The 23,867-nt window shown below is 39.5% G+C and overlaps 1 protein-coding gene across 27 annotated transcripts in view; it reads right to left on the reverse strand.

The window, feature by feature from the left end:
* Positions 1–23,867, reverse strand: part of LOC310903034 (uncharacterized protein) — a gene marked incomplete at its 5' end in the record, with an annotated part of 45,538 nt that overhangs the window by 18,902 nt on the left and 2,769 nt on the right. For 6 of the 27 annotated variants that reach the window (XR_014587239.1, XR_014587240.1, XM_083845583.1 and 3 more), the window contains 5 exons: positions 14,198–15,746; positions 16,960–17,055; positions 17,715–19,536; positions 21,057–23,422; positions 23,512–23,575. Of the gene's footprint in view, positions 1–7,618; positions 12,763–14,197; positions 15,747–16,333; positions 16,501–16,959; positions 17,056–17,714; positions 19,537–21,056; positions 23,576–23,867 lie in introns of those variants that run through there. The other 21 variants (XM_083845577.1, XM_083845573.1, XM_083845582.1 and 18 more) reach the window with 19 other exon arrangements.

Consider the following 23,867-nt stretch of genomic DNA (forward strand, 5'->3'; position numbering starts at 1 on the left):
ATTCATATGAAGCCATTCCCTTGGTGGGATTTATCTGACTAGAAGAGCATATACACAAACACATGAAAACAAGAGCAGGGAAGTTTCCCAGGTAAGAGCCTCCAAGTGACAGCTGGAGTAGATGGGTAGTAAGAAGCAGGAGGAGACAGTGACTGGGCCAAGAAGAGCTGGTACAGTTTTTTAACAGCAGATTCAGGGCTAGGCTATGATTTTACGGTCTATTCTGTTCTCTGACAAAACAGCTCCCAGCATAAGCCCACCTCCCTGGCTGTTCTACACAACCTCTAGAAACTTAGTATACATGAGACCTCGACTTGTGCTGCATGTTTGAAAGTGCCCAAATGTTTCTTGGGGGGAGTGGGCTAAAACAGGTGGGTGAACAGCATGATTTCACAAGCCTTACTTTTTTAAGAGACCAGGATAAATAGTTTCCTCACTAGTTGTAAGCTATGCAAACAACACCTTATTACATACTACCTTGCTATATTGATTTTAGATCTCCCACTTAATTAAAACATATTAAAGCTTTAAATGAGACATGCAAGTGAAAACATGTCTACTCCCTTTCTTCTTTTCTGTACTCCTTTATTTAACTGCTCTACTCTTTTCCCAGGAGAAAACATGGTTTTGAGAGCTGGATCCAGACATTCAACACACTGACATTTATTTAGTTCTTACAGTGATTCGAGAACTAAATTCCATCATACTTAGGTGGAGTCACTCAAGAATTACTTAGCATATTCATTATGCAAGACACAAGGCCAGTCTATTTATTCATTCCTAGAGGACTACTGCTTGTGTCACCAATGACGATACCAATTCCACTGCGAAGAGTTATAATCGTGACTCTAAGATTTCAGTCATAAATAAATAAGAGGGTACTGGTATTTAGATTTGCATAAAATTGAAAAAATTCTCTAGCAGACAACATGTTATACAATCACTATTTGTAGATGCATTTGCCTGGTATTCCAGATTAAGCTGAATACTGAAGATCTCAGAAATAATACCACAAAACTTCTTAACTACCCTTAAGAAGCTGCCTCTCTCTACTGAAGTAGTACCATATTTGCTTATAGTTACTCTGAAATCTTTAATATTAAAGGGCGCTCACACTGTCTACTTCAAGCAGCTGTCTTTCTTGTTTGAGTCACCTCTTCGAAGGAGTTTACATTTTTCTAGCCATTATACAGAAACTTTGGAGGCTACTCCTACTATCAATTATCCAACATTGGGTACTTGGTATGGCCTCTCCTTCCTTCTTTCATAGCTGAATTAGATACTAAAAGTAACAGTACGTAATGTGATCAGTGAAGGACAGAGGAAAAGAGTGACGGATATAGGAAAGGAGACAAAATGGCATAAAATATCATGAAGAGATGCTCTATGGAGCAAATAGTGACTGACCTGACAAGTCAACTGCGGTAAGACCTGAACAAGGCTGCTAAGACAGGCTGGAGGTTGGAGCAGGAAGAAGGAGATAGGATAAGGAGCAAAGAGGAAATCAGCTTGGTTTGGGTAGGTAAGAATAGAGATAAGGACTGGAATGTTACTGGAGGAAATGGAAGTGATTGTAAAGAAGATTCCTCAGCTCCTAGACAAAGATTTACCAAAAAAAAAAAAAAAGTGAGAGAAATTAGGGCCCAAATGAATAACCTGAAAAATTAAATTGGGATTGACTACTTGAGGAGAACAGGAATAGGATCCACAGACAGGGATTAGAGCAGACTGGCAAAAGTTGAGAAGGACGAGGCAGATGAATATACAGCTGGTGGAGAAGGGTAGAAAAGGCATCTCAACCCCAAGATTTATCAGCTCTCAGAAAATGCATGTGTTTCACCAAAACTGAAGCTTATAATGTGATAATAGTAGCCTACTGTTGTTAGTTATTCCATCACGTCCAGCTAGCAGACTGTAGCCACATACTGCACAGCAAAGAAAACCTAGTTTGCTGTGAGAATTTTCTCGTTTTAGTAGCTCTTTGTTGGATGTGCAAAGTTTTTAGAGATAGAAGAAACTGCTAGGTTATCTATTTTGGTCTCACAGCTAACAAACACCATAGGATCTCCTTCGGTAATACCTGTGATAAATTCTGTCTGACATCCTGATTTGAAGATGGATATATTACTGGTAGTCACAATTTAAAACTGATCACTCTTCTGCTACTGGAATTTGACTTTACTTTTTAAACGCTGGCACTTGGCATGCCTTTTTTTCCTATGTATATGAGAGTTTCCCCATAAAATTATTTACTCGGTATAAGCAAGCTGCTGTCTTCATAAAATTAATTCCTTAAGGATGTAGACAGTCAGCAAAGAAGATGCAACTCAACTTCCATGTCATTTTTTCTAGCTTTCAAATCTATTTCTGGGGATGGGACAAATTCCTAAAGTAGACAAAATTGTGGACAAAGAACCTCTGCAGCCTTGCTTAAATCATGGTAACAAATTGTTTTAATGAAATTATCTTCAAATATATTGTGTGTCTGTAATACAACCCAACAAAATGTGGGACAAATCATCAATATTTGTGTTTTACTGAATGTCATAGTGTAAACAGGATGCAATGTTTACTTATTATAAAACCCAAGTTAAGGACACTGTACAACAACATTTTTCAAATTGTAATTAGCTAATGGACAGGGAAGAGGCAAGCAGCACATCAGCTTGTCACAGGTGCAAAACCAGATTATTGAATTCACACAGTGGAAAAAAATATCCCTGCAAGCATAAAAACTGCCTGTTATTCTGGGCACAATGCTGAGATACCACACATTTTTGTTATTTGGCACCAGTTCTTGCATTTTAAAAGGCACTGCAGAGGTTCACCAGTCGAGAGACCTATTGGCACTAGATTACTTATGTCTTGGTGAGCCTGAAATTTTGCCATAAGGCAAGGAATGCTAGCCTTATTATTTGACATAGCTTGAAACGTTATAGCTCACCCCTCAAGCCTAAATGAGATCCCCACAACAGGAAGTTCCCTCCCTGCCTCACCTGCAGGGACGAATCATTCCTCAAGCACAACCACTCGCCCAGTGCTTTGGCAAAGGCAGATAGAGTCAAGAGGTTTTGGCGCTAGCTGGGATATGCTCCCCCGCATGCCCCAGTGGCACAGCAATTAGGAAACTCCCCTGGAATGCAGCCATTCCCCACTAGCTTGCTCAGGCAGCTTCATGATCAGAGGTTTCCATGAAATGCACTCCCACTCCTGCCTCCCACACTGCTGAGGAAGCCTCGGCACTTCACGTGGGGCTGTGACTTCCTTCAGGCACAGGGCATCCAGAAGTGTGCAGAGGGATATGGATCAGAGGAAGAAATAACCAGTCTCGAGGACTTCACTCTTGGAGTAAGTGGGGGTGGAAGCATTCCTACCATGACCTGACACTTGAAAGATCTCAGGAGGAATGAAAAGTTCCCATCCACATGTCATGCTACTTCAAACATAAATAACAAAGAACTACGGAATACCAATTCCTTAAATTTCATGTTGTTGCTGATTTCTTCCTCTATTCATGCAAAGCAAACAATAGTCAGTAGAGGTTACCTGCTCATACTGCCTCTGCATGCTGATGGCACTTCTCCAATGTACAAGGTAAAGCCTTTAAGGGCTACCCCATCTGTGTGTTCAGTGTCGCTTCACCCTTTTCTAAGATCATTGATCCATCAGACTTATATTTCCTCTGTCTTATCTAAAGCATATTCATAGCATCAACCCGATTGTTCAATGTTTTTCTCTCTTCTTTAGAAGGGGCATAGTGGCAGGAGGCCCAGAACAATAAGATTAGGCTGTTTCTCCTCTCACATGACAGTAAGCAAATTCACGTCGTAGACAGAATTTAACATGCATTATATAATGACGTTGAATCAGAATTTGTATATGATATATATGTGGTAGGCTTCTTACAACGTTTGGAAGCAATGCCTTCTGGAAGGTGTCAGGAAGCAGCAAAACCCTATGGAACCAAAACGACATAGTTGGATGAGTCGGTCAGACCTAAATGTTTCCTAAGTAACTGGACATCTATCTAGTCTGGTTGCTTTTTGTTTATTTCTTTGTTTTATAACCAGTTGGCCAAATTCATTTAAAAGTTCTGGAGCTAGTTAGAAAGCAAGCTTTCTAAAGTGTAAATATGCCTTTTATTAAAGTCACTTTTTAGTAAAAATACCAAAGGAATGTGTTTCATTTAAATGCTGAAAGCGCAAAAGGCTCGTGTATGGAGCATGAAGAGTTGTGTACAGGAGAGCTCACGTATGCAGCTGGCAATGCTCAGCTGGTGACTTACAGCTATCTCAGTAAGGCTGAGCCCGTAGTAGGCACAATTGCAACTGCAATGCAAACTGCAATGCCAACTTCTTTGTTAAGTGTTTCAGTTCACTGTGAAACAAATGAGCAGAAACATCTAGGGAATGTAAGGGTGGGATCCATCTCATCCAGCTTGATATATCTACATCCGTGGAGTCTAGAGAGTGATTCATCTGACTAAAAGTAGATGCTTGCTTTAAAATGAGTTGACTCACTTTCTGGACAATATTGACTGTTTTGACTAGATCCCCATTGACTATGACTCCAGGCCTATCAGCTGCCTCTACCCAGTCTAAAACAGGAGAGAAATTCAATGAGTTTGACTGAAGGCTAGGGATATTCCTGGACATGATCAAGTAAACTAGTAGCTAATATAGACTACCTTCCAGTTCTTATTTTAGAGGAACTATTGATGATCCTACAGAAACATCACAATGGCAGAAATTATACTGAGACTATGTACCCCCCAAAAAAAAAGAAAGAAAGAAAAGGTAGGAAGGAATTATTATTATTACTATTATTAAAAATCTCCAGTATAGTGCTATATTTTTCCAATAATGTTATAATTTAATGTTTTATACCATGCATACACATACCATATATATGCATAGATATCATTCGTAATATTTATATATATTCACCATGAACCAATTTCTATGTAATCAAAGTCCTGGGATATTAGGAAGAATATGTGTTTGTCAGTTTTCAGATTGTACCATAGGTGTTAAACTACAGCTTTATAAAACGTGCAGATCTTGAATTTTCTAAGATATTTTAAAAGAAAATACTTTCCTAACTAAGGGAAAAAAGACTCATTAGTTACAGCTTCTTTTGTACAAACATGTTCTTGTGACCAGCATGAGTGACGCTTTTAATAGATATGCTGAAACTGTTATGCTTTTTTCGGATCATAGACCCTCTTCTAAAACAAAACTGAGCAGCCACATATTTTTTTTTCTTACAGAGCATGATATAATTTAATCCAAGTGTTGAAAGCTGATAAACATTTTCTTCTTTTCCCATTTGGCAAATCCCATTTTCCCCTTCCCAATATTTCTAATCAAATATAAGTCTGTGTGTGGAATTTGTTAACACTACTGAGGAAAGGAAAAGATGGTTCATATTCTAACTATTTTGTCACATAAACAGAGCCTATTTTTTATCAAACTAATGATGGAATGCTAGATTTAAGACAAAATCCAAGTAATGTTTTCTAGATATCAAAGGTTAAAAATATGCTGGACATTTTTCTTTAAGATAAGGGTTGTAATTATCCACTCCCTTATATTTGTCCTGTTACCTATACCTGTGGAAGCTGCTGCCAAATAAGAGATCCATTATCTACTTTGCAAAATTGTCAATGATTACACCAGGAGAAAGAAAAGACATATATTCCATTAAAATATGTATCATGTACATTAAATTTTTTATGGGACATGAAATAGGTTCATACTGTTTCTTATAAAATTAATGGAATTTGATCACAATCGTAAGGAGATAGCTGACATTTTTTCCAAGCACTGTTTAGAATGTGCATACTTTTTAACAGCAAGATAATAACAAGCTGACTGATAAAAGTCAGCATTTCATTTTATACTATTCTTGTAATGCACAGCTCCATATACAGCCCTGCAGAGCATTGTGAGTGCAGCAACACCACATTCTCATATAGTTTTGCTAATGCTGAAGTTAAGCCGAGTGTTTGGAACATATGAATTAACACCAGTTAGAGGGCAACTATGATCTAACTCCAAATAGGTGCCACCTGCAGTCACGCACACTAGCTATCAACAGACAAGTATGGATTAACTATTAAGCAGATAAGAAACCCACAAAGGAAAACAGCAGTTTACAGTCCTGAAAACAACTGGGCTACTCCAACCCATCTGCCACTTTCTACTATCTCCGGTCTCATCTGAGGACAATAGAAAGGAGAATGTCTCTCAAACTAACCCTAACCCTGATTAATCATCCTCTTAGGTCTTTTCTTCAGTAGAGAAACATGAACTCTTTGAATATAGAGCCATGCTTTTCATAGTTCAGTATTAAGAGCCAGACTCAAAAAGAGATTCAGCCAGGTTTTAGGGTTCTACACTGAAAGATGCCGTCTTCAAACTCTAAACTCAGCTCTCATCTTTTGGCACTGAAATGTGGAGATGCCTCACCTTTGACTCTTGAGCTCGCCGAGGGCACAGGGTTCTAGCAGATCTGCAGTGGCAAGCTGTTGCCATCAGCTGTTCTCTCTCTCATCCCTCCGATGGACAAGTTGGAAACAATCTCAGGAGGTCACCCAGTCCAACTTCACATTCAAAGTACCTCTAACTAAAGCAGGTTGCTCAGTCAGGTTTTGTGTATCTCAAAGGATGTAGGTTCCAAATCTACCAAAAACCTGTTCCAGTATTTGACTGCCCTCATGGTGAAAATATTTTCCTGCAGAATTTCCAGTGTTACACCTTGTGCTCTCACACTTGGCTCTTCTCTTATCACTATATACTTCCTAGAAAAGCCTGGATCTCTTCTCTATATTCCTCCCTACCACACCCTTCCCACAGAGTTGTGCTCCAGCCTGTGTGATCTTGGTGACACCTTGCTGCATCCACACCGGCATGTTGATGTCTTTCCAAAAAACAGTATTCCAGAAGCAGTCTCACAAGTGCCAAATAGAGGGGAATTGTTACTTTTGTGGACCTGCTGGTTACATATCTTGATACCATAATCCAGGATGTGGTTGGCCATGTTTGCCCCAGCTGCTGGCTCATGACTACCGCGTCCACAAGGACCCCAGATCCCTTTCTACAAAGCTGCTCTTTAGTCAGTTGACCTCCAGCTTGTGCAGTTGCAAGGGGTTCTTCCATGCCCAGCAATGGACTTCACAGTTGCCATTGCTGAGCTTGGTGAGGATCCTGGCATCCCATTCCTCTAGCTTGTCCTGGCCCCTGTGAATAACAGCCTTCTGGCATATCAACTGTTCCCCTGCAGGCAGGTAGCTTCCATAAATTTGCTGAGAGTGCACTCTCTCCCATGGTCCAGATCATTAACAATGAAGACATCAAACAGCATTAGCTCCAGAATCAGTCCCTGAGGGGGACTGCCACTAGCAACCAGCTGCCTGTTGAACTTTGTACTGCCGATCACAACCCGTTTAGCCTGGCAGTTCAGCCAATTTTCCATCCACCTTATCATTTGCTTATCCTGTCCATATCTCACCATTTTAGTTGTTAGGAAAATATCAAAGACCTTGGGAAAAGCTTGCTAAAGTGAAGATAAACAATATTCACTACTCTTCCCTTGTCCACAGAGCCAGTCACCTTACCTTGGAAGTCAATCAGGTTGATCAGGGAAGGTTTCCTTTTTCACAAATTCTTGCTGCCTCCATCTGATCACCTTCTTGCCCTTCATGAGCTCAGAAATGGTTTCCAGGAGGAAATCTTCCAGGAAATTGAGGTTAGACTGTTTGGCCTGTAGTTCCCTGGATCATCTCTCTCAACCATCTTGAAGACGAGTGTGACATTTGCCATTTTCTTCTATCCATCAGGGACCGTCTCTATCACCAAAATATGTCAAAGTGGATGGTCAGCAGACTCACAGTAGCATGGCTAGCTGCCTTAGCACCCTTGGATGCATCCCATCTGTTCCCATGGACTTGTGTAAGTCCAGTTGGCTTAAGTGCTCATTCATTCTCTGCTGTGGCTATGGCTTCACTCCCACAGATTTTGCTATTAGCCTCAGGATTGAAGTTGTCTTACCAGTAAAACAAAACAAAATGAAACAAAAGGCAGAAAAGGCACTGAATATGTCATCCATCTCTATACCTTTTGTCTCTGTGTTCCCTGACACATAGAATATTTGGTACACATTTCCCTTAGGCTTCCTTTTTGCTGCCAACACACTTACTGAAGCCCTTTTTGTTGCCCTTCACATCCTGTGCTATTGCAACACCAGCTGAGCTTTGGCTAATTCCCTAATTCCCTCCCTGCAGACTTGGGCAATGTCTATATATTCCATCCAGGTAGTCCTGGTACTGTTTCTACCTTTAATATGCTTCCCCTTTGTGTTTGAGGTCAGTCAAGAACATCCTCTTCATCCATCCATACAGCTCTTGTACCACATTTCTTTAACTTTCGGTGATTTGGAATGGTTCACTTCCGTGTTCTGAAGAGGCTGTTCTTGAAGATCAATTGCTTGTACCAGGACTCCTTGATTTCCAGGGCAGTTTCCCATGGGATCCTGACAAGCAGATCCCTGAACAAGCTGAAATTCATTCTCCAGAATTCCAGGCTTCAAACTTTGCCATTTGCTTTCCTCACTTCTTTCATAATTTTAATCCATACTATCTTGTGGTCATCACGTCTAAAGCTGCCCTCAACCTTCACATCCCCAGGCAGTTTGTTCACAAGTAATAGGTCTAGCAGACTATTCCCCCTAGGTTTTATATACACACACACACACACACACATATATATATATATATATATATTTCACTTAATCCATGCTTCAAGTGCAGATAAGTGTCTGGAATCCAGTGTTCCCTAGAATGAGTTGCATTTCTACTGTCTTGACACCAGAAGCCTCACTTGGCCTCCAAGATCTGAATATCCCAATCACTTACTACAGCGAATCTCAGGAAGAAGCCTCCTTTAACACAGATGTAGCACTGAGAAATACTGTGACCCTGATGCAAAAGGCTTGTAACCTATCCTGAGGAGAAATGTTATATGAGTGTGAGGAGGCTAGAAACACGTGGTGCCAAGGCCTGTTGTGTTTGTCACCTCTGATAAGGTTAGGAGTGGAGATGGAGACTAAGGAGACCTTCTCAGGTTGTTGGTGTTAGCTTTGGAGATGAGCAGAGCAGTCTTATCCATGTTAAGTCCTATCCACTCATTAGTGTCTGCGGAACACATAGTACTCCAAGCCTCAGCAGTGCCAAAGATGAGAAAGGCAGTATGTTTGCAGCCAATTCACGTAGGCTTTTATCAGGTGAAACAGTTCTGAATATGACATCCTGTTACTGTATTTCACTTGCCAGTGATCTTCCTCGGTAATCTTGTGCTCAAGAAGTCTTGATATAGTGAGGGTTAGAACAGCTTCCTCAAAGTAGGACTTTTTAGCAGAATGGCCTCTAATTGATCCAGTGATTAAGGCTTCTGCCAGTGCACAGCTCCTGCCTATTCACCGTGGCCATAGACTTCCGAATTTAACGATGTCTTTGTCATCTTCTGAGTTTGTAATTCTGCTGTTCAATGTGCTGATCTTTCGTTGCTCTAAAATCATGACTGAACATTTATCAGAAATACATCACCTTCTAAGGCAGTTAAGGCTCCTTGCTCGCACAGGAGAGGACAGGGGCCAGACCTTGTAAGTCATGCTGAGCAAAAAGCAGACTTTGGAGAAGACTTGTAGAGGCACATGCACATCTTGAGTGTCTAATAAAGAGAAAGCAACTTATACTTGTCTGAAATTCACTGTAGCAAGTCTCTCCATCTCAGCAGTGTCACTGAGAGCAACTGGTCCGGAGTGCTCCCTCTCTCATAGCTTACACAAACGGGGAAAAATTCTCTGATGTTGAGTAGTAGGGCCTGTGTATATCCTGCAAGGTGAACACAGATGTAATCTCTCACTTAAAATAGAACCTGGCTTTTCTCTGGTGAGGGCTGTAACTTCCCAGCTAATGGATTAGAAGCAGGAGGACAACTCTTCCTTCTGAGGAGGATTCCATGTCATATTTTAAATGAAAGGACACAAACACCAATCAGGATAGCACTCTGAGCTATAAATCCCAGGTAAAATAGGTTCCTGCTGACAGCAGTGCCAAGTGCCCCAGCTTTAAAAAGCTCCATGGTCCTCTTCTCTGCAAGATGTTTTCACTAGGCTAAGCTGTCCCACTCACTCTTGGCTCTTGCTGTTCCTATTCCAAGGCAATTATCCTGTCTCTCTAACAACGTAGGTTTGACATCTAAGTTGAAACTGCAGATTCTCCTGCTGACTGATTGCCTACCAGAAAGCTCTTTCAAGCATTACAGCCAAGCTTCGGGAATATTTGGGGCAGGATAGTACATTTAAAGTTCTTCACCTACAAGTTGGATACTACGCAGCCCTGATGTTCATTTTTTCATCAGGGCTCAGATTTTCCTTTTCCTTCAGACAAGAAATCCCATTCCTTTGGGAGCTGGGTTGCTTTCCAAGTGTAGAATGCTCCTTTTGTTCTCTTCATCTACAAATACCATACTGTGAGTGTTCAAGGATACCAAATCTGGGCTTTGTAGCAAGAAGTGGGAATATAGTCTGTATGGCCTTTTGCCGCTGAAAAACACATCCAGGTTCATGGGAAAGACCATTTAAAATTTTTGATTTTTCTCTCAAACCTTGTCAACCACTTTAAATCCAGGTGCTATTATTTCCTTAAAACTTCACTTGATGGCTGAACTCAGATGTAAATAAATAAAAAATAAATCTTACTATGGATTAGATTCCCCAATCAGTACATCGTATTTTAATCTGAATTGTATGTCCAGCAGATAACAAATACAGTCTCTACCAGGAACTGTTTGAATTCTTAAGCCACGTTCCTTCAGTTATCTGTGTGCAGAACTTTCTACACGAATAATCCCATAATGTTAATGAAAGTTTCATAACTATAAAGTTAAGATACATTTTTAGATAATAGGTAGATTCACTAAAATAGGGAAATAAAATATGTGTGAAAACAGAGTTTGGTACCAGTTAAATAATCATGTTTAACATAACAGTGACTCCATATTTACCAATGAGTTCTTTCTGATTTTTTTTTTCTAGCATTATATTGGAAACACTTAAAAAAACTAGTTGGAGAAAAGGTAAGCAAAATGAGGGATTTTTATCATTTTAAGTGGAATAACAATCTTTAAAAGATGCCAGTTGTGGGGGGGCATGAATGACTACATTTAAGAGAAAAAAACATGATGCTGCCCTCCCAGTTCAGCCACAAGAGTTCCGGTACCTTCGATTTTACATGAAGAGTTGAACCAGGAGCTGTTTTAGAAGAAAACTGAAGTTCAGTGAAAGTGAAATTCTATTATAACACTAAGTTCTTTATCCTGTTTTTCTCCATTGTGTGAGAAGTACAACAGCTGGGCTGAAAGAGTATGGACTTTGTAGCTAAAATCTGAATTTATTACTTTTAAAAAGAAGGATAAAGAAGTTAGCCTGTCTCTTCATCTCCATTCCTTACTTTCCACATTCTCTGCTGTAATTCATGTATATGTTTTCTTCTTGTGATACAAAAAGGTTTTACAAGAGGAACGCAGATTTAGTTGAGTACTTTGAGCCTGTCCCAAGGCCTAACCTGCATGACAACTCTTCTCACTTCTCACAAATGTGGAGGCATTTGACTTGTCACTCTGGAGCTTTCCAAGGCTTGCAGGCAATTCAGGGGCCATACCTGTACTGGAACTGATGATGAGCAGTTGGGTTGTTCTGCTGAAGTCAAGTCCCTAGTTGTTGAAGGAAAACAGTGGAGGTGGTGAGGCTGGTGTTGCTGCTGGGCTCCAGCCCAAGCCTCTTCCATCATCAGATTAGTGACTTCCACCGTGAGCTGTTAAGAACTACCTCTCCCTGTGCTTTTCTAAAGCATAGGACATGTTTAATATGATTGACACGGGAACGTGAGGTTTCCTAATTGAAAACAAACAAAGTCAATACTTTTTTTTCCCCGTTAATTTAACCATGCTGTTTATACCATTAAATTATAATTTGGGAATAATTTAAGTTTCACCCTTCATTCTTTAAATTAAATTTAAATTCATTCTTTTCATTAAATTTAATTCTTCATTCTTCTGTACTTATGGGGAAGTCATGAACCTCAAGACCGATGTGCTGTAGCTGCAGTGCCAAAGCATTGCAGAAAGGAAGTAGAGAAAGCGGAAGATGGAAAGAAGGCCAAAACAGCCAAGAATTGCCAGAAATTAAAACCAATGAGTCTATGGGAGGGCAGCAGTTTAGAGACTCAAGGGGAGACAACAAAGCGCTTCAGCACTTCAGCATTCAATTTTCATGTCACCTGGAAACATTAATCTTACCAAACTCACACCTATGGTATGTGTCCTTTGTCTCTCATTTGCATGAAGATGTTTGGGAAGCATAACCACTCTAGCAATATCCCATATTTGCTCTGCTTCAGGCGTGGAATTTATTTCATATATGTATACAACTTAAAAATTATGCCCACAAAAATATAGAAAAAAATAGAAATGTACATATGTATAGAAAATTTAAATATAGATGTGTTATTGTCCAAAAGGTTCTATTTTTCAGTTCTTCATGAATGAAGGAGATAAACTTATTTCCAAATCTCAGTCTTTAAAATATCCATCAAACACAGCGCTCTATGGATATTTAGGTTCCACTTCCCTCCAACTCCAAGGACTGAAGACTCCAAATGTTAGATCTTTGGATGAAGTGCAATGTTCTGTGGCACACAGGCTGAAAGTAGGCAACAGAAAGAAAATATAATAGGGTTTTTATCAGCAAAATGGTTTTTTTTGAACTAATTTCTGTATTGTCTGTGTCCATCCCACAAGGACATGCTGCATGTAAAATGAAAGTTAGTTTTCTATTTCTGTTTTCTTGTAAATACCACAAGATGACAGTTGTACCCCACCTGCCCTGACAAAGAAATAAAAGCACAGTTGACAATTCTGCCAGGTGCACTCCTTTCAAAATGCCTGTGGAACCTGGGCTAAATGGACTAGAGGAAATATTTATCAGAAGACCCACCACCATCTCTCTTTAAACAGCAACAAGAAAGTAGTAGCAGCACCTAATTGCCTCAATTTCAGGCTTCTTCAACTTCCTAATCAGCACGAACAAGAGGGGCATGCATTGTCCTGCTGTTCTTACCTGAGTGGGCTGGATAACGGAGACTTTGAGGATGGAACAGAGGAAGAAGGAACCCTGCCTTCCCCAAGCTGATTATTTCTACCTTCTCTTGAACTGAGACACTGCTTTTCACACACTGAATCTCCTTAGGTACCTTTAAAAGGTAACGTTTTTTTTTGTCCTGTAAATTTTCAGCTGAATTAATCTTTATCTAGGTTGCAATATGGCTGCACAGCTGCTAGTGCCAAGAAGGAAGAAGAGGATGAAGGCGGATGATATCCTCCTTTTCAGAAGCAGCACCAGTTTAAGCTGTATTAAACTAATTGTTGAATAACTCACTGTTAACTGACAACTAGCAGTGGTGCCACAACTTTGCATCTGAAGAAATGAGTTTGAGTATTTAGTGTGTAACTATAAAAAGCTACTCTGATGCAGAATCAAGCTATTGTTGCTGTTCAGAAACTGTACCAATTCACGAGCAGCTAACTTGGCAAATCAACTACTCTACTATATTAGTGATGCCATTGTGCAAATTATTTATCAGCATCAGGGATTTGCCCAACATTACAGTTGTTCCTAAAACTAGATTGCACCCCAAAACCCACACTGGTCAAGAGGAGATTTGGATACTGTGTGTGCACGTGTTCGTGACTCAGAGGTGACCCCATGAAACAACTGCCACCTAAGTTATATTATATTCCAGATTTTGAGGGAATCTGAGAAGCTTTTACCTCAAAACTTATCTAATACAAGAGTTAGTAGTTGTCTGTTATATTTTTCTTCTACAACCTAAAGGCTTAAGGGACTCTAAAGTGCAGAGGGTATTTTGCTCCCAATTAATTTTATGGATTGGGGTAAGCAGAGTCTTAATACATAATCTGGCACACAATTCAAGAGCTACTTCCTGTGGTAGCTAGTTTGTGGTAATGACATGTCATTTCTGCAGATTGTGTAAATTGCTGGCTCTGTCTTTATACTTCAATAAAATCTGTTTGCATAGCTCATACTTCTCCTTTCATTGCAATTAGGCAGGCAGAAATTCAAACAACAAAACTTTATTGTTCATGTCTGTAAGATAAATAACCAGAGCAAAGGATAAGATGATTTTAAAACCATGTAACGATGTGCAAACCACTGCTAAGTTATACTGAAATCCCAGTGTACTTTGAGAAGTGACTGATGTGCACAGGGAGAACACGAGTATCAGCTGCTTGTAAGTTTCCCATCTCCTCTGCATACTCTCTTGTGTTCTTGTGCAAGTGATACATCACAGAACAGGAAAATGCTTCGGATGGCCAAATTCTGGTACCAAAGGCCATGAAAGTATATATGTGTAACTGTGTGTAACATACATTCAGACAAAAGATTATATATATTTTTGTAATAACTATCTAATCCTTTCTTCCATTTCCACAAAAAAATGCTGAGAAATCCTTTTTTAGAGCTCAAAGTACACACGAAGTATTTTAAAATAGCAAACTCTTATCAAAAATTAATTGGCAACACTGTTGCAGAATATAAACTCAACTGGTGAGTTTCTTTGTAAGTTTCTATACTATTTTTGAGCAGTGAATTGGCAGCAGCTTTGTCCAATTAACTTTGACATGAACCAAGCATGATAAAGAGAACCATTTAGCAATACTTAAGTCCTGATACTTTTATCATCCATTAGACTCTGCACGCAATACAGGGACTTTGGTTCTAAGAGATGATCCAACATTTTCTGAGCACTGCCACTCCAGTGCTGGAGCCCAGTTCCAACAGACTTACATGTAGACGCAAACCTCTTTAATAAGTTTGGGCTCAGGTCCTGGAAAAACCTACAGGAGCTGCTCCTGTTCTCTTACTGATACGTGGAGGGCAGCAGCCCAAAGAATGGTGCACTCAAAGGCTGGCACAGTGCTGCTTTTGATAGTTTACACTCAAAATGTGCCACCCCAGATAGCTAGCCTGCAGTACTTTTTTCTGCCACACCCAGGCACATGCACCTGCCCACTTAGTACCACCTTTTCAACTGTTAAACTTCTAATAGCTTCATTTGCAACTATAAAGCAGTGTTTTTTTTGAATTTGTATCATTTATTGCTACCCTTATTTAAGATAAGCATGCTTTACTAAAGTAATAACAAATTAACCCAAAATACATTTTGTGATTGGTGGCTTTGCTTTTCCTGGTTTTGAAAAATCTTCCTAACTTCCAATGGGCAGTGCTCTGCTGTTACAACTGATGAAAGGGCAACTCTGAAAAACTCTTCATCAGACAGGACAACCCATTTTCAAGACACCTGAACAGAAATGGAGACGTTCTAACCTGGAGAGCTATGGTCTTCAAGACAGCTTTTTAGAAGGCCAGTGACCTCACAGTGTATCATTTGTGGTGCAGTTTTGTCATCTACCAGGGCAGGGGAAGATCTGTTGCAAACATCACATCCCCTCACTTTCCATGAAAATGTGTTGAAGAATACTGAAGCTGCTTAAATGGTTTGTTTGAATACTGTCTGTTTCTCTCCAGCTGGCAATGAACCACTTGCAGGGATGCAGAAGTAGTCAGCTTCACTGGCTCCTATACCGAGGAACTGTAACTTGCCACTGAAATGAGTAAGAACAAACAAAACAAAACAAAAAAGTCTTTGCTTCTGTATCTTCCCTGGGACCACAACTGCATCAAAAAGCAGACTTTTGGTTCAGGATAATTTATGAATACCTTGTGGAATATTAACAAAGATTTTTTACTAGAATAATGTTATTAACTTTAAGCCATAAAAATCTCAATTCTTTAGTAACTGTGCTTATGAAGACCATATAAACAGAACTAAAAAGCCTTCCCTCTCCCTCAACCATGGTGTTTTGTATTTATTGTTTTTTTTTTTCTCCTTTCCTCATGTGAGAGGCATGTGAGCATAGAGTAGCCCTCTGTGTTCTAATTATATTGCTGCAAGACACATCCCAGACATTTTGCTAGGATGGGACGGGGACAGGGCAAGGACTGCTTAAATAAAGCAAACCACCGCATAAAGCTCTTCTACCACTCACACCAAATTGAAATCAGTAGCACCACAATGAGGACAAAATGCTCTTAACATTATAGTCCCTAGCCATTCACCAAGCAATTTTTTTAATAATAATAAAAAAAAAATAAAAGCAATTTAAAAAAAGAGGTATCAGATAGTACTTACTAGGCTAAGCTTTGTTAGCAATGAAACCACTAGAGAATAACAAACTAAGGCAGTCCTTTGAGAATATTCCCAGGACATCCAGTTAGTTGATCAAACTGTTCCAGACAGTCTGGACTGAGATGCTGTAACCACAGTGACAGGTAGCACAGAATGTGGTGATCACAGTGCTGCATAACAAAGAGATACAGTTCAGATACTACTGAAGGTCCAGTGAATATACCCAATGCTACGCAACTGCTTCAGTTACTCATAGCCCTAAGCCTGTTTGAGGAAGTCGCCACCAAAATCACCCTTGTGAGGAACATTTTTACTACTGGGATTCCACATACAGGACTTGCTACCCTCCTTTCATATACTGATGCTGTACTTGGCAGTGTTATTCTGAGTAATTTAAATAATCTTGGAATGATCCGAGGACATCACAGGATAGCTGTCTTCTTGCGTTTGAGCCCAGTGTACCGATAGTTTGCAATCACTCTGTATATTGTATATAGGGACTATAAATGCAAATGGTGCCAAATGGCTACTAGGATATGTTTGCACGATTGAACGTCAATAGGGCTTCAGGCTCCAAGACATCTTTTAAGGAACAACTGTAGACACTGCTTTTCTGAGATTAAAACTACCTTGGATGAAGTTTTCCAGGTCAGGTGTCTGCCTCAAGCTGGTGTGTTCAAATGGAACTTTCAACAAGAAGGAGCCAGGTACGTGCAAGAATGAAACTGGAGGAGAAAAAAACTTCCCATTTTTACTCAAGTACAGAAAAAGCCCTCATAATATACTTAAAAAGGCCTATGATTTCTTTACTTTGAAGAAAGAATTTGAAATTTTGTGGAGGAATAGACTTTGAATCAGGGATATGCCTTTTGGGTAGTTTTCTGATTGAATATTATGATAAAGCTATAAGCTTTTGAATCTCAAGCTGCACATGCACAGAGGAAAAAAAAAAAAAAGCCAGAAGCTAGCAGAAGCTAGGCTTGCTGAAACTCCCGTGGAATCAGCAGTGCTGCAGACTGGACCTAGCAAAGTTACTCCCACCTGAGGCAGCAGTGGGGAGTGCAATGAAGGCTGGGGCTCCACAGTGCTCAGTGCTCCCTCTTCTGGCACCCAGGCCAGGAAGGATGGACCCATGGCGCAGAGGGCAGGGAACAGACCTCGGGGGGGAGGGGAGAGCTCGGTGAGGTTGGGAAGCTGAAGCAAATTGTTCCTGGTGGTCATACCCAAATTCTATTTCTGCCTTTACCGGGGATTTACACTGAGCACTGAGTTTTCTGATGTTGAGAAGGTGGCCTCTCATGAAGTGTTTCTCATTTTCTGAGTTCCAGATTTGAGCCTCTGGAAACTAAGCTCTGAAATACCTGGCAGTATCTACAATACTTACATCGCTTTCTTTACTGCAGCTTCTGAGCACCACAATAGCCTTCCACTAGAAAAGACCTCATAATGCAGACAGGACCACAGAACGCACAAACAAGCTCACAGTGTAGCCTACGGATGAATTAAAGCTGGCTCAGAAGTTATGGCTAGCACTTCTACTGCTGAACTGTCTTCACTCGTAAATAAATCTGTAAATTATATCTTTGAAACAGCACTTTGATTAAATAAAGAACAGGCCAAATTAGCAACCATTCTTGTATTGAATTCCTCTGCATCTTAACTTTCTCAACATTAAAGTGATGGTGATGCTACTACCTCCGAATTTTGGTAACTCAGTATACATGAAGCATTCACAGTCTCCTAACGATTACTCCAGAAAAGCCTGTAAGGAAAAGCAAAAAATCTCTACTCAGATAAACATTTAAACGCAATGCAGATACAGAGCTATACCTCCCTTTTTAAAATACTTCTCAGACAGAAGGACCCTACATAAAGAAGTATGATTACACAGTTACAGACTATCACAATACGCACACATGATGTCACACATGGAAAACTCAAGTAATGACCATGGAATTTTTCACCCCTAATTTTCATGTTTATATGTTAATGTTTGTATGCAATTATGCATAATCTTAATGTTCACTTGCAGATAGAAACTATCAGATTTTCATTTACAGTCAAGAACTCTTTGGCATGTGAAAAAAAATAATCAAGTGTCACTGTGTTTTCTTCTAGAAATAAAGAAATTGATCTGATATGAACTTGCCTCCAGGCAGTTACCCAAACTTCAAAAATTATCACAAAAACATCTTTGAAAGCTTTGTTAGCGTATTTTGGCAAAAGGACAGGCTTCCTTAGGACAATACTTAAACGATGTTGGGAAACTTGCACTATCAAATACGTACCGTAATTTTTGTATAGTACTGCAAACGTGGCACGGACACCTGGATTACGGACACAGCTCCATTTTCCTAAGTGCTAAGCACAACTAATTCACAGGGAACACAATGGAGGCTCTAATAACTTGGAAGCCTCTGAAAGAAAAACTAGCACCCACATTATTTAATTTTCCTAACACAAAGTGATGAATGAGCCCAGATTTATTAAAATGTAGGTAGCAGATCAATAGCAGAACTATTCTAAGGGTTTTGCTTACAGACACTTACTACACTTTTATTGTCTTTTAAATTTGGCTAAACTTGTAGCATTAAAAGATAAATAAATCTATTTTGACTTTGACTTATTTTGACTAACACTAGAGTAACTTGATGATGGATGAAATGACACTGGAAGAAGTTTCATTCTGAGAAGCCATACTGTAAACTCTGGGGGTACCAAAAACTTACCCAGCGCTGCTGTTTACACAGTTAGGGAACACACCACAAACAGTCCCTGGTGCAGCACATGACTTACGTCACTGGACGTTTGTGTTCTAGAAACTGAAATCAAATACTTAAAACTATAAAGAAAGCCTTAAGATTACAAATCAAGTGTGAGCATGTGCAGTACTATGTATCCCTGAATCAACCAAAGACAGAAACAAACTCTGCATTAACTACATCTAAGGAAATGTATCTGCAGTAGAAGTCACCTGTCACAATGTTGAAAGAATGCCAGAGTGGTGTTTGCCCCCCCCTAAAACTATCATTTTTTTCCTCACTCCCTTACTTGAGCACACATTTTCTATGATTACCCTTTTTCCTTCTTCAGCGGGACTGAAAAAATTCTTCCAGCTTCTGTACTGTTCTGTGACACATGCAAGGGAGTCTCAGAGAGGGAAGAGACCTTTCCTCAGCGTGCAGTTTCCCAACCCTGCAGACGAGCTAGATAAGGAAAAGACTAAGCAGATTAGTTCATGTAACGCATTTTGACACTGCTACTACCCCTAATATCTGAAGACTTAGCTCAGAACCTGACTCTCCCAGCTCTGCACATAAGTTGCTCTTGGTATCTCTGGAAACCACAACATTAAAAATTGGCGGAACGTATAGGATGATAGATATACACTCTACTACTTTTACTTTTTCCTAACTGTCTTTGATTATCCTTCATTTGCAGCAAGATTCTAGGTGAGACAGATCATATGTTAAGGTTCAAAATTCAGAAATAGTAGCAGCTCAGCATAATTAACATTTTTTGTAATATCTGGAGAAGAACAGTCATAGATTCCCCTAAGAGCTTTGAATACTATCATATTACTGCAAGTGACAGGAACTGATACTTGACTACATTTGATAGTCCATTATATGTAAACAACCTCAAAAACTGTTTCTCTCTAGCTTTTTTTTTTTTTCCAGTTATATTAGACACAACTGCAGTTAAATGGCTTTAGTCCAATGTTTTAAGTGCAATTTTCAAGTCAGGTGTCCCATCAGCATTTGACCAATGCGTTGAGATTTTTTTTTTTTAAGTTAAGCTGAACATAGCACTACTTCCTTGTGTCTGAGCAACGCAACATTCAATACGATGCTGATCACCTATCAGTAGTCCGTAAGAGCAAGTCTATAGTAAGTAGATCACCAACAGACAGACTGAGAACCATAGCTAAACAGCAAATTTTCTCCTTCAGAAGTGCATCTGGGGGTATTAGTTTTTTTTCCATGACTTTTAAGTATTTGGTAATTCCAATAGGTTAGTTACTTACAGTGTTGTTTAACTGGTATTTCTTTCATCGACTACTTAAGTTCTCAGTAAAGTTTTTCCAGCATGTATTATAATGAAATACATACATTGTCACATGTATTGTCTGTTCACATATTTACAGTTGCTCAAACTACTTCCCTTTTCATTTATGTCTATATAAAAGTTAACTAAGGCAACTGCTTACTTGGAGAAATTTCCCCATATTTTTAGCTCCCATTTGCTGCCATTTGAATTGGTAAAAATACAAAGATGAGACAGTGCTATGTGATGAGCAAATATTGCTGAGAGATCTGAAATACTGAAAACTCTCACACTAGTAGCATTTCATCATTTAAGACTTCTAAAAACATTATGAAGTTATTAGGCTTGCTTTTGCTTTATGTTAACTAGACCTCCCCCACCAATGTGTGATACCATCATTCTTGCTCTACAAAAGCCCTTAAAGTTTGAGCCAAATTTAACCTGATAGTTTCCGTATTTCAGAGCACAGTTCCTTTTTAACATTCAGAAGAACTCTCTCAGTTTTGCATCTCAATCAAACTTTCACACATGCAACCAGAAACATGAATCACACTAGTGCTATTTCAGGAAACAAGTACAGCTACCGTGGCAGGGGAAGTGTGCCATCCACCAGATCACACAAACATACAGGTAATCACAAGGTAACGCTGGAAATAGGTCGTTCACTAAGTGCAAATACCTTTGTTGTTGTTGTTGTTTTTAAAAAGCATGCACAAGTTTGCCTGTCAGGACATTCGTGACTTCTGCATTGCAGACCAATGTTTCTCAGAACCTCCGAATATTTTCCACCACTCAGGCCCTAATCTGCATTATAGGTATGATAACTTGAGAAATGCAGCACATATTTTTGGCCTGATAAGTGTAAGAAAAGGATATGAATTAGCTAAACTTTCTAAACTTACTGCTGAAGTATTGCCAAGCCCAAGTGTTCAGAACACATAAGTCAGGACCTACAAAAGAACTATGATTTCAAAAGCACTGCAGTTTTGAAAGCAAGTGGGAGTGCGTTCACGTATTTATTTTTACTTCTCCTTCAGTTGCATTTAGGGTTTTCCTGCTTCATGTTTCATACTACATTGCACAACTGAAGAACTCTCAACTATGAAGTGTTTTTAATTTGGGACTTACATGATCATAAAATTCACTGATTCCAACAGCAGGACCTTTGTGAAGTACAGCAAATACTGGGAAATTACAATAGTTATAGATAGTATTTAAGGAAGTATTTAATCAATTTACTTGATTATTTACAACAGTATTTATGGAGCCCATTTTTCCAACTGTTTTATTTCCTGAGTAGTAGTAACTGAAAAATAAGATGAGGAAGGCATACAACACATTCATAAATTTATGAGGGAAGTGTCATTCAAAGAATGAACTTAAGAAGTTGTTTTTTTCAATGTAAAATCATTATTTATTATTATTTTTTAAGATTATCTAAAACAAACCAGCAAGAGTAGTTAAATTCCACTAACTGCAATGGAAATTTTGTGCAAGTGTGCAGAAGTATCCTGTAATATTGTACATTCACTTTCCTGTCTTTGCTGTAATGCTTAGCATTTAATTTCATGCATTAAAGATCTTTAATTTATGACTTAATACAGTACCATTACTGTACTAGCCACTTATAATCTATACAAAGTAGGAGCATCTTTATACCAGCTTGCACACCCAAATGAAATAAAGAATTTTAGAATATTATTTGGTAAGAAGAGGTAGGACTAATACCTGTCTGAGTAAATGCCCCTTGTTAAAAGATGCATTTATCACAGCAAGCTGAGCAAACAGTGAAACCTAACATACACAGTTAGCCTAACGTATGCAGTTAAATTCAACACTTTAACATTTGTTATTAAAACTGGTTGAGATGAATGTCACTGAAATTTACCACTGGTTTTCTGACCCTTTCTCCTCTACCAGGTGTTCACCAGTAATTCTTGTGTTTATTTTCAGACTGCACCTTCATTATACATGACTGTCTGCAGTCTTCAGGGGATTTACTCTCTCCTCTCGTCCATTTAATAGGATGCATTTTCTAAAAAAACATATATATACACACACCAGTGCAAGCACGCAAACAAAATACGTTAATTTCTGTTTCTAAGGATTTACAGTTTACTATTTAATGTAAGTAGCATTCAGCTAGTGATACTAGTTACTCTAATCAAAATGTAATGTTGCCACAATTCAACAGCAGCACAGCAGAAATGAAAATGGAAATGAGAAAGAATATTTCACCCACCAGAAAGCAAATGCAGTTAGTGGGCAACTGACAAGAACAATTGTGGCCTGCTCTGGATAGTAGCAGTTGGGCAGACAGGTAATAAGCACAGAATTTAATATTAAAGATTCAGGGAAAAAAAAGCTTGAGACTGCAACATGGGATACAGCTATTAGAATACAAAAATTGTTGACACAGTTGTACTTAAAAAAACAACACCCCCCCCCCCCCCCCCCAAAAAAAAGAAACAACACACAACCACCGCTACTGAACAGTGACAATTCAATTACTGGCTCTGTACTGTCTGCAACTATGCTGATTCCACACGTAATATTTACACACCAAAATTCATTGTATATATTAACTTTCATAAACAGTTTATAATAACACAGATTTTATTTTACAATTAAATGACTTCAAAATGCATTGACAGGTACTATACAGAGATCAATAAATAGATTAAAAAAAGCAGCAGGATTTTTTTTATCTTTTTACCTACATTTCATCCTCGAGCCTTTAATACGCAACAAGCTATAATTCTGATTCTTAAATACTAATATAATATTGGTACGTTAATAATTATCACTTCAACAATGAAATAGGTTAACACTTTTATTTAGGCATCATTAAAACGCATGCAATATTAAATCAGGTAAATCAGGAAAAAAAAAAGCCGTAATTCATAAACCCTTTCTCTGCCTCAAAGGAGAGGGGAGCCCCCATCACCACAAAAACAGCCAAACAGGTGGTATAATACAAATATAGCTTCGCAGCCATATCGTATGGGATCTCCATCTATTCCAGGTACACGCTAAAGAAGCAAGCTACAGAAAGGCAGACATCGTTAATGTAAAACAGCAATTATTACCAAGCTGGCATCACAAGATCAGAGTCCAATACAGACATTTTGTACCTTGGTGCTGGATAGTGTTACTTGAAGCATCAGCCTAATAGCCGGTTTATTCATAAGGCACGCACTAAAATGAAACAAACAGTAATTAAGTGCTGACAGTGACCTAGTTAGCTACACGAGGAGCCAGCTCGTCCTGTCATTCAGTACAGGTTCGCCAGAATCCCACAGGCACGGTCCCCTCCGCCCGGGCTGCGCGGCCAACAGCGCCTCTCGCCCGGGCAGCCCCGGCCTCCCCCGCCGGGCCGTGCCGGGCCGTGCCGGGCCGCCGGCCGCTCCCGCAGCCCCCGGAGCCCTCGGATGGGGGCGAGCTGGGCCCCGGAGCCGGGGCGGGCAGCGCCGAGGCCGCCGCCTGCCTT

This window comes from Anser anser, assembly GCF_964211835.1.
Source record: "Anser anser genome assembly, chromosome: 1".
Classification (NCBI taxonomy): Eukaryota; Metazoa; Chordata; class Aves; order Anseriformes; family Anatidae; genus Anser; species Anser anser.